At 40.7% G+C, this 10,368-nt stretch overlaps 1 non-coding gene across 1 annotated transcript; it reads right to left on the minus strand.

Annotated features, from left to right (window-relative positions):
• Positions 1-306: 306 nt before the first annotated feature.
• trnag-ccc lies at positions 307-380 on the minus strand. The gene has a single exon. It is a non-coding gene; the product is annotated as a tRNA-Gly (tRNA).
• Between the last annotated feature and the right edge of the window lie 9,988 nt (positions 381-10,368).

The raw sequence follows: 10,368 nt of genomic DNA on the forward strand, positions 1-10,368 counted from the left end.
TAAGCAAATAATAATCCTTGCATTTGATATTGTGCCTTTTCATGCCTTAGTGACATCTGCAAGTGCTTCACAAGATATACTGTAAAGCAAATTGACTGTATATTTTGTGGGCAAAACAAGGCAGCTAATTGCACATAGCAGTGGCCAACTAACAGTCGTGGATTAAGTGACCACATTTTTTAAAAACTTTTTTTGAAGGGATTATTACCCCCGGAAAAGCAATCTGTCAATCACAACTAACAACCAGGTTCCTACTTACAGCTAGATAAACAGAGACATGTGGAGTAAGAAAACTTGCCTAACATTTCACCCTGCCCGGGAATCGAACCCAGGCCCTCTTGCTTGGGAGGCAAGTACTCTAACCACTAAGCCACAGAACTCCAGGTAGCAAACACTGTTTGCAACACCCATGACCACTTGGAAGTCCAGCTACTGCCTCTTTAACTAGGGATGAGTGGGTACAACTAGTGGAAAGATTGGACAGGTTGGAGATTTTCTCACTGAAGAAGAGATGGGAGGGGACCTGATGGAGGTGTTTAAAAAGGGTTCTATAAGATGGACTTCATTGGCCTTTTCCACTTGTTGAGTCCAGAACAAGGGAGTATTAATATAAGACATCCACTAACAGATCTAAAAGGGAGTTTAAGAGAATCTTCTTTACGCAGAGGGTAATGTGAATGAGGAACTCATTGTCAGAAGCTGTGGTTGAAGCAAAAAGCAACAATTAAGAATAAAATTGATGCATGAGTGAGGGAGAAGGAAATAGTAGGAGATAGGAGAGGGGTTGGCATGACACATGTCAGTTACCATCAGGAGTTGCAATGTGGAGACTCTTGTGGAGTATAATAAAAAAANTGACATTTGTATAGCGCCAAACAAAGAATATAAACATCAGCGGATACTAATTAGGTTGAATGGTCTGTCTCTGTGTTGTAACATTCTATGTCATTTTGTCTTCTATGAAGGTAACTCTTTCAAGTGATAGGAAGGAGGCGGTTTTATAACATCAGGAGGTTATCTATGTTATAGTCAGAAAGAGAAGGCTTCACTGATAAACAATATACTCTGATTTACAGAAGCATAGCCCTGTTGTACAGTACATACTATATGAGAGATGCTGCTAACTTTCCACACAACAACGACAACTCGCTTGACAATGGCAGAATATGACTCCGAGTGGGGGNAAGGGGAAGTGACCGTAGGTACAATTGAATAGGAAGGTCTTCAGGCATGACCTGAAAATGGGGAAAGAAGGTACAAGGCGGAGAATGTGCCAGAGTTTCAGGGAGTGGTGGTACAACAACAACAGCAACAGCAACAAGATTACATTTGTATAGCGCCTTTCATGTCAGGAGGATGTCCCAAGGCGCTGGACAGTGTACAGCATTTCAGACCCGAGCTGGGGTCAGGGGGGGAGAAGGGAGAGGAGGGGAAGGGGGGTGACCGATGGCATAGTTGAGGAGGAGGGCTTTGAGGCGGGACTTGAAGGAGGCTAAGGAGGGGGCGAGGCAGAGTGACTGGGGGATGGAATCCAGAGGTTGGGGGCAGAGTGGCTGAAGGCTCTCCTGCCAATGGTGGGGCGGGTAGGTCGGAGGACGTGGAACAGGCCAGAGCCGGCTGAGCTTATAAGAGTCTTATAAAAGAAAATCTTTCTTAATAAAAATTCAAATACCTCTACGGCCTTGCTCCACCATACCTCTGTGACGTTCTGTGATATCTTCGCCCAACTCTCCCCAACATCGTTGGCCGGGATTTCAGCTAATTTGGCCCCTCTCTCAAACTCCATCCTGGTATCCCACCATCTCGTCCTCTCCTTCTCCACCTTTAAAGCCCACCTTATAACCTTTCTTTTCAACCACATGTTTGGTCACTTTTCCTCACCTTTCCTCAGTTCCTTGCACACCCACACCCACCCACCCACCAGTTCATGCTCCCAGTTACTTCTGTGAGATATCCTCCCAACACAAAAAACACTGTATAACTGTAAAATAATTATTGTGTTTAAAGTTGACACTGTAATGATAATAATAATAATCCTTGCATTTGATATAGCGCCTTATCACTACTTTGAGACATCTCAAAGTGCTTCACAGAATATAGTCAATTCTCTCTAAAGTGAATTGGCTAAATATTGTGTGGGTGAAAATTCCATTAACCGTCTACCATCTAAACCTTCCTATGAGCCAGATCAGTGATTATGAATGAGACAGAAGGCTTTAAGCATGAACAAAAGTGATCGAATATTTCACAGAACATCGTAAATCCACTTCTGTTGGCACCGTAAGACTGACATGTGAGAAATACAACCAAACAGGGCTGAATAATTGGAGCTGGAATGTTTAACTGGTCTCTTGAGACTGGGCTGTTTGTTCTACAATGGTTGGGAGCGAGCCAGACAGAAATGTCACAGGGTTTCATTTTTTGGAAGTTTCACCTATTGTTATTAACTTCTATCAGCAGATTAAATAAATTCAGAAGAATCTATGTGTCCAAGGTGCATACAGACAATCAATCTCAATGAACCAAATGACTCACTATGCTTTAAGATTTGATAAAATTAAAGCTCCCTCCTTCACTCTGATTAAATAGCTCATAGTTACTCCAAGTAATCAACTCCCCTCCCCTCGAAAAGATAAATCATTCACTTAATGGCTGTTTAGGGGACATTTCTGTGAGCAAATTGGTTGCCAAGTTTGCCTATGAATATAGTTACTTCACAGTAAATTACGTGAAGCACTTCGAGACATTTTGCTGACATGATAAGGCAACGTAACAAATGCAAGGTTTTTTTTAATGTGTGCATTTTGTCACAGTTTTTAATTCTATATCATCTTTATTTTTATTTATGGAGTCCGATAGCCTAGTGGTTAGAGCACTCGCCTCGCAAGTGAGAAGACCTGGGTTCGATTCCCGGCAGGATGAAACATTGGGCAAGTTTCCTTATTCCACATGCCTCTGTTTACCTAGCAGTAAGTAGGAACCCGGTTGTTAATCGATTGGCAGATTGCTTTTCCGGGCATATTAATCCCTTCAAAAAAATAATAAAAATAAATTGGTCACTTCAATCCGCAACTGTTTGTGGGACACTGCTGTGCGCAATTGGCTGCCATGTTTTGCCTACAAAACATACAGTCAATTCCTTTTACAGTATATACTGTTAAGCGATTTGAGACAGCAAGGATTATTATTACTATCTCCAAATATATAGTCACTATGCATTGTAGGAAAATGGTTGTGAAGCGCTTTGAGTCGTAATGACAAGGTAAGGCTCTGTATCAAACACAGCAATTATTATGTTAAAATAAACTTCATTTTATACAAAATAACATTTATGGCTGCTAATTTTTTACCCTCTTCTCCGTGTTTGGCTTACTTTTTTGTTCTACTGTTGCACGATTCGATTACACCCATCAGTACCTCACACAAGTGACTATTACTCACAATATGCGACTTGAGTGAATGCTGGCAGGTAATCCGACCAGAGGAGTATCACAGCTGAGCCCAAACCTATCCTCACAACTTTCTAACAGGAATCTCTGGAGAGAGATCTGGGCCAGAAACTTTGACTGATTTTCTCTTCCATAACGCAGATGGGCTGAAGCTAATTGTAATCTCCTCTGAGATGAGTTAACTCACCACGCGATTGTGAAGCTGCAACTATTGTGCCTTTAATGTTCCTTCTCTGCACGGAGTTCTCCATTTCACCTCCTAGGCCAATAACATTACTACTTATATTTGATATCCTTATGATATGTAGTACTCTTATGGCATCAAATGTTCCAAAGTGTTTCACACAGTGAGTTATGTTGAAGCGTAATGAACAGGTTTTTATCACCACAATATGCGGTTTTAACAAAATACAGGCTGGGAAATCAGCTGCCCACATCCAAGAGCAATGATATAGGTTGAGTAGGCCGATCAGCCGTGGGGTGGGCTGAAGAATATATGAGGTCCTGTAGCTCAGTGGTTAGAGCACTCGCCTTGCAAGCGAGACCTGAGTTTGATTCCTGGACAAGGCAAAACTTTGGGCGAGTTTCTTTACTCCACACGCCTGTTTATCTAGTAGTGAGTAGGAACTCGGTTTTTAGTCAGTTGGTGGATTGCTTTTCCGGGGGTAATAATCACTTTGAAAAATGTGATCACTCAAACCTCGATGGTTCGTGGGACACTGCTGTGTGCAATTGGCTGCCATATTTCACCCACAAAATATATACAGTTAATTCACTTTACAGCATTTTCTATGAAGCGCTTTGAGAACTCTCTAAGGATGAATCAAATGCAATGATTAGTATTAGATTATTATTTTCTGGACTGCTCGTAAAGAGAAGAAAGTTTCTCCCCACTTCCCGGCCAACAATCCTCCAGCTAAAGTTGGTCCTTTATTTCATGCCTGTATGTGGGATGTTGCCGTGTGCAAGTGGGCTGCCTTGTCTGCCATAAAATACACAGGTTTACAGTGAACCCTTTGAAGTGCTTTGAGGCATCCTCCTAAAGTTAAAGCATTATATTAAATGCAAGGATTATTCTTCTAATAATAATCCTTGTATTTGATATAGTGCCTCATCACTTCATTAAAATGTCTCAAAGCAAATTTTAATGATTATTAGTAGGTGAGCACAGCAGCCAATTTACACACAGCAATGTTCCACAAACAGCCTTGTTTACCACATATAGTAATATTTTATATCAGTGTATAAATTATACTACACGGAATGAATGGTAGGTTTAGTTTCAATGTGCCTTGCTCCCAGGATATACAATGAGACACACACTTTAGCTCAGCCACCATGAACAATGTGTCATTGTTATTAATGACTAATTCAACAGCACGAAGATCTCCAAAGACCTCCTGAACATACTTACATTTAACACGACACCTTCCACAGGCTGATTTCTGATTGGGCTTAACTCCAAACCAATTAGAGCTAAGTTTGAATTACATACAGCACAAAAAAAATTAATATGAGGAAGCAATACTGACAATATTCCTTGCATTTGATATTGCACCTTCCATTGTAAGTTGTAATGACTGTATTTTATTAGCAAAATTATTTATTGAGCCAAAACATCTCAAGCCAGATTTGGTTCCTAGCAGTAAGCAGGAATACAGTTGTTAGTCGATTGGCGGATTTTTTTTCCAGGGGTAATAATTCCTTCAAAAAAAATTGGTCACTTCAATCCACTACTGTTTGTGGGACACTGCTGTGCACAATTGGCTTCCGTATTTCGCCCAGAAAATATAGTTAATTCACTTTACAGTATATTCTGTGAAGCGCTTTGAAACATCTCAAAGACTTGATAAGGCGTTATATGAAATGCAAGGATTATTATTATTATTTGTTTGTTCAGTTGGAATGATAGAGCTCCATAAACTAGTCAAAATGAGAAAAAAAGTGTCCAAGCCAACAACCCTCTAGATTTCTTATTCACCATATTGCTTTCTGTAGGACCTTGCTAGCAACTACACAACCTACACTGTAACAAGTGACATAGCTGCTTTATTTGCGTACAGAAAATACATCAAAATAATTGCCTGGCAAATGCTTTACAACATTTTGACATGTTGAAGGTGTATGAAAGAGTCTGTTCTTTATGAAAATAAAATGGTTTGATTCACTGGAATTATAAACTTGAATGAAATTTATGCACAAATCTGTTGTACATCATTTCACTTTACTTTGCAGTCATCCTATTATTACAGATTAGCAATAATAAAGCAAAATTGCATTTGACAGATTTCTTCAACAATCTTGCAGTTTTGTTTTTTAAATTATCAATTACATCTTAAGGACATTTGATTGCAAATCAAAATCTTACTAATTACTAATCTCAGATAGATCACTGGTAAGGCTGTATTTGGAATATTACACGCAGTTTGGGACATAATAATAATCCTTGAATTTGATATAGCGCCTTATCACGTCTTTGAGACATCACAAAGCCCTTCACAGAATATACTGTAAAGTGAATTGACTGTATATTTTGTGGGTGAAATTTATCTTCAATTGAACTTTGAAAGCATTGGAAAGTTGAGAGATGTACCACACAAATTACATGGTGATTTCAACATAGGATGGACTTTTCTACCGAAAGCACTTAACAAAGAATGATAGAAAGCACCGGTCAGGGAGAATTAAAACATTACTGTGCATGGGACTTTGTGCCCTGCAAACAGCGAAGCAAGGATGCAAGGACTATAATTATTATTTTTCTAAGTCTTCTGGAGATAGAAGATGTTTAAGAGGAAACAATAATAATAATCCTTGCATTTAGCCTCCCAGGACTCTGTCCTTGGCCCTCTCCTCTTTAATATCTACGTGTTCCCCCTTGGTGACATCATCCGCAGACATGGGGTTAACTTCCATATGTATGCGGATGACACCCAACCCTATCTTTCTGCCTCCACCCTGAACTCCAGGACCACTGCTGTCCTGACAGACTGTCTGTCGGACATCAAGTCCTGGATGAGGGCAAATTTCCTACAGTTGAATGTGAACAAGACTGAGGCCCTCCTGATTGGTTCGCACCAGCGCCTCTGCACCTCAGCCTCTGGCAACATCAACCTCCATAGTTGCACATTACAACTCACCAGTCAGGAACCTCAGTGTCTTGTTCAACTCTCAACTGTCTTTTCTTCCCCACATTCAAGCCATGGTCCCTGTGATTGTCTCACCGGAGCGTTGCGTTTGCTGCTTTAAGTTCAGTAAGTCTTCATGTAGTGAAAGGACCTCTTCACTCTCCACATGATCAGGCATCCCTCACCCCCTCCGTATGACAAGATGACGCTGTTTCTTCTCTCAGTCCCTCCCCCCCACCCCCCTGCCACGCGTGATGGCATTGAGGTTATGCCCCGGAAAGGAAGGTGCAGAGAGCGATGGGGTGCTCATGTGCGGTGTTCAGTTGGAGGAAATTAAGTTTTGATCCAGCAGCCGGTTAGTGAGGTAGTGGTAAATTCAGTAGCGGGATTACGAGTTGCGTGATTTTCCATATGGCTAGTGCAGATAAATTTAAGTGGATTTAATAGGAAACTCAAAGGCACTTGGGCAGATGTAATAATAATGATAATAATAATCCTTGCATTTGATATAGCGCTTTTCATCTTTTCTAGATGTCTCAAAGCTCTTCACAGAATATACTATAAAGTGAAGCGACTATATTTGTGGGCAAAACTCAGCAGCCAATTGCGCACAGCAATGTCCCACAAACAGTCGTGGATTGAAATGACCAATTTTTTTTNGAAGGATTATTATCAGGCGTGTGAGTAAGGAAACTTGCGACTTAAGACGAGCATACAATGCATACAAATCCGAATTCTGCGCGTTTTCCCGTACTAAATAATCCCAAAATACCAGTGTTCTGTCTTTTAAAGATTTAAATCCAAGAAAGGACACAGCATTTGTGAAGATAAAAATTAGTTTTAATAATAAATCCAGACATCATTACAAAGTTGTTCTTTAAAATACATTGTGCAAAAATTGCATATCCTATATTAAAATACTACGTAAACAGAATATGTTAATACATACAGTGTAATTAAGGAGAACTTTTAGCAGCATAGGTAGAATATGTTTCTATGGCATTTCTTTGTTGAAATACCCATTACTCTATTCAGGAAAAGCAACAATTTGTCTGTATTATTGTTGCATGTATCACCATGATTTCAATACATTCTTTTGAATGTTCTGAAGCGATTCAGGCTAGCGAGCATAGTACTCACCGCGCAAGAGAGAGAATCTGGGTTCAATTCCCGGCAGGGTGAAACGTTGGGCAAGTTTCCTTACTCCACACGCCTCTGTTTACCTAGCAATAAGCAGGAATCTGGTTGTTAGTCGATTGGTGGATTGCTTTTCTGGGGTTAATAATCCCTTCAAAAAAAAATTGGTCACTTCAATCCACAACTGTTTGAACACTACTGTGCACAATTGGCTGTCGCGTTTCACCCACAAAATATACAATCAAGTCACTTTACAACAACAACTTGCACTTATAAAGCGCCCTGCACGCAGGGTAGCAGCTCAGGTCACTTAACAGTGGCTGGCTCCGAGCCGGGGGGGGGGGGGAGAGGTGCTTGTAAGCACAGTTGAACAGGAAAGTTTTCAGGCGGGACTTGAAAAAGGGGAGGGGAGCAAGTTGGAGGGATTCAGGGAGAGTGTTCCAGAGTTTCGGGGCATAGCGGCTGAAAGCATAATTTTGGATGGTGCGATGGTGCAGCAGAGGGTGCAAGGGTCAAGCAGGAGGCCGGTGCCAGTCGAGCGGAGGCGCCAGGTGGAGCATTGGGGAGTGAGGAAATCGGAGAGGGAGGAAGGTGCCAGAGAGTGAAGGAATTTGAACACAAGAGTGAGGATCTTGAAGTCGATCCATTCGGTGATGGAGAACCAGTGGAGCCTGGCCAGAACTGCTGAGATGTGGTTATGGAGTTTGGTTCGGGTCACTATGCAGGCGGCAGAGTTCTGAATTACCTGGATCTTTTAAATAATGAAGCTGGGGAGACCGGCGAGGAGTGAATCATAGAATCATCATAGAATTATACAGCACAGAAGGAGGCCATTTGGCCCATCATGCCTGTGCCGGCTCTTTGAAAAGAGTTTCCAATTCAATCCCAATCCCCACTTTCTCCCCATTAGCCTGCAAACCTGTCCTCCCCAAATAATTATCTGCTTTTTCTTAAACGTTGTTCTTGAATCGGCTTCCGAGGGTCTTGAAGAGGGAGTGGAGGGAGAGGTGTGACCGAAGTGGACCTGCAACAATGTGTTGGCAAGTAAGGGTAGGTTGGAAATGGAATGGTAGTGCGAGAGAATAGAGGAATCGAGGATAGGTTTTTTGAGATTATCACACTGGTTGCACTTTACAGTATGTTCTGTGAAGCGCTTTGAGACGTCGCGAGGATGTGATAAGGCGATAAACACGAAGATTATTATTATTATACCTGGTTTGAACATCACACAAACTACGGGAGATCAATGGCATTTTGTATTACATAATCATGAACTATTTCAAGTGCGGTAGTGTAAATATTGCTAGGAAACTAAAGTGCCAAGACATTCGCACTTAAATTACAAACATGCTGATCTTATTTGACATCCAGTCGACCATTTCACTGGCTTGTGCACAAGCTACTTTGTAAATGTCAGTAATTGTTCACATTATAATAAAAACAGTCTAAAGGAGTTGTAGCAGAAAGTAGGCCACGTCTGTGCATTCTTACTGCAAGCAATTCTGTTCTCAAAAAGTAAATGGAGAGGAAACCAAATCAAAATCGGATGCTCCTTGATTGATGTTATGCTTGAACGTAACTGAAGATCTGATTGAATAGACTTTGATTTTTGACCTACACTAATTACAAAATCTAACCTCCATCAAACATTACCGATAAATACAGCAGCTTGCTTAATATTAATCATTTATTACACTGTGGTAAGGTCTCTCATCTGTGAAAGCCTCAGTTAGAACTATTATTATAGCTAGTAATATTAAAGCACTTCATTATATTGTGTTACAGGAGGAGAATTTTTCTCCTTCCAATTCAACCTGAAAAGTGACAAGGATTTAAGTGAATTGATAAGATAGGTCAGCAATTCATCACTGCCTTTGATTTATTTGTGTTGCCATTGCGTATTTGCAGTTCCAAGTTTAGGTTGTGTGATTGACTTTTAGGATGCTGCTCCAAACAGGACTTGTGCTGTAATGAACCAGCATTTGGAATATGTAATTAACGCTACACATTTTCACTCCCAATATTGCATACTTTCACCAGAAGTTAAATGGTCAGTCTATTTGGACGTTAGTATGGTTATCCTTAAGAACAATTTAAACATGGATTAATATTTGTTAGGTCAGGGTATTAAGGGATACGGGGCAAGGGCAGAAAATTGGACTTGAGGTACAGATCACCCATGATCTTAAAGAACGGGCTCGAGGGGCTGAATGGCCTATGCCTGTTTCTATGTAATAGTTGGGTAGCTTTTCAAAAACACAATAAATAGAAAATGCAAACGCAGCATTTTTCATACCAATTTAGTTCTACCTGGTGAAAAATGGGCCGTTAGAAATTGATTGAGGTTGTCCACACTCAAATAGTTTAGAAACCCTACAATCGGCAGAGATAGGTTTGCATCCCACAAGGAGTAGAAGTTGTAACCAAACTTAAATCCAAGAGGTAAACATATAGTGCCGCAGTCTACAAGTCTGCCAAGTGTGACTGTATAGTACAATATCAAAACCAGAGCTAACTTCAGTACAAATTAGTACCTATAGTTCTTCAACCTTCCTCTCTTCTTATCCTAGCTCAGCATTCAATCCTAGCACTGTGAAGCGCACCAGAGACATTATCCCAAGTGATGGGCTCTATATAAATGCAAGTTGTTGTTG

This window comes from Callorhinchus milii, unplaced genomic scaffold, assembly GCF_018977255.1.
Source record: "Callorhinchus milii isolate IMCB2004 unplaced genomic scaffold, IMCB_Cmil_1.0 Scaffold1, whole genome shotgun sequence".
Lineage (NCBI taxonomy): Eukaryota > Metazoa > Chordata > Chondrichthyes > Chimaeriformes > Callorhinchidae > Callorhinchus > Callorhinchus milii.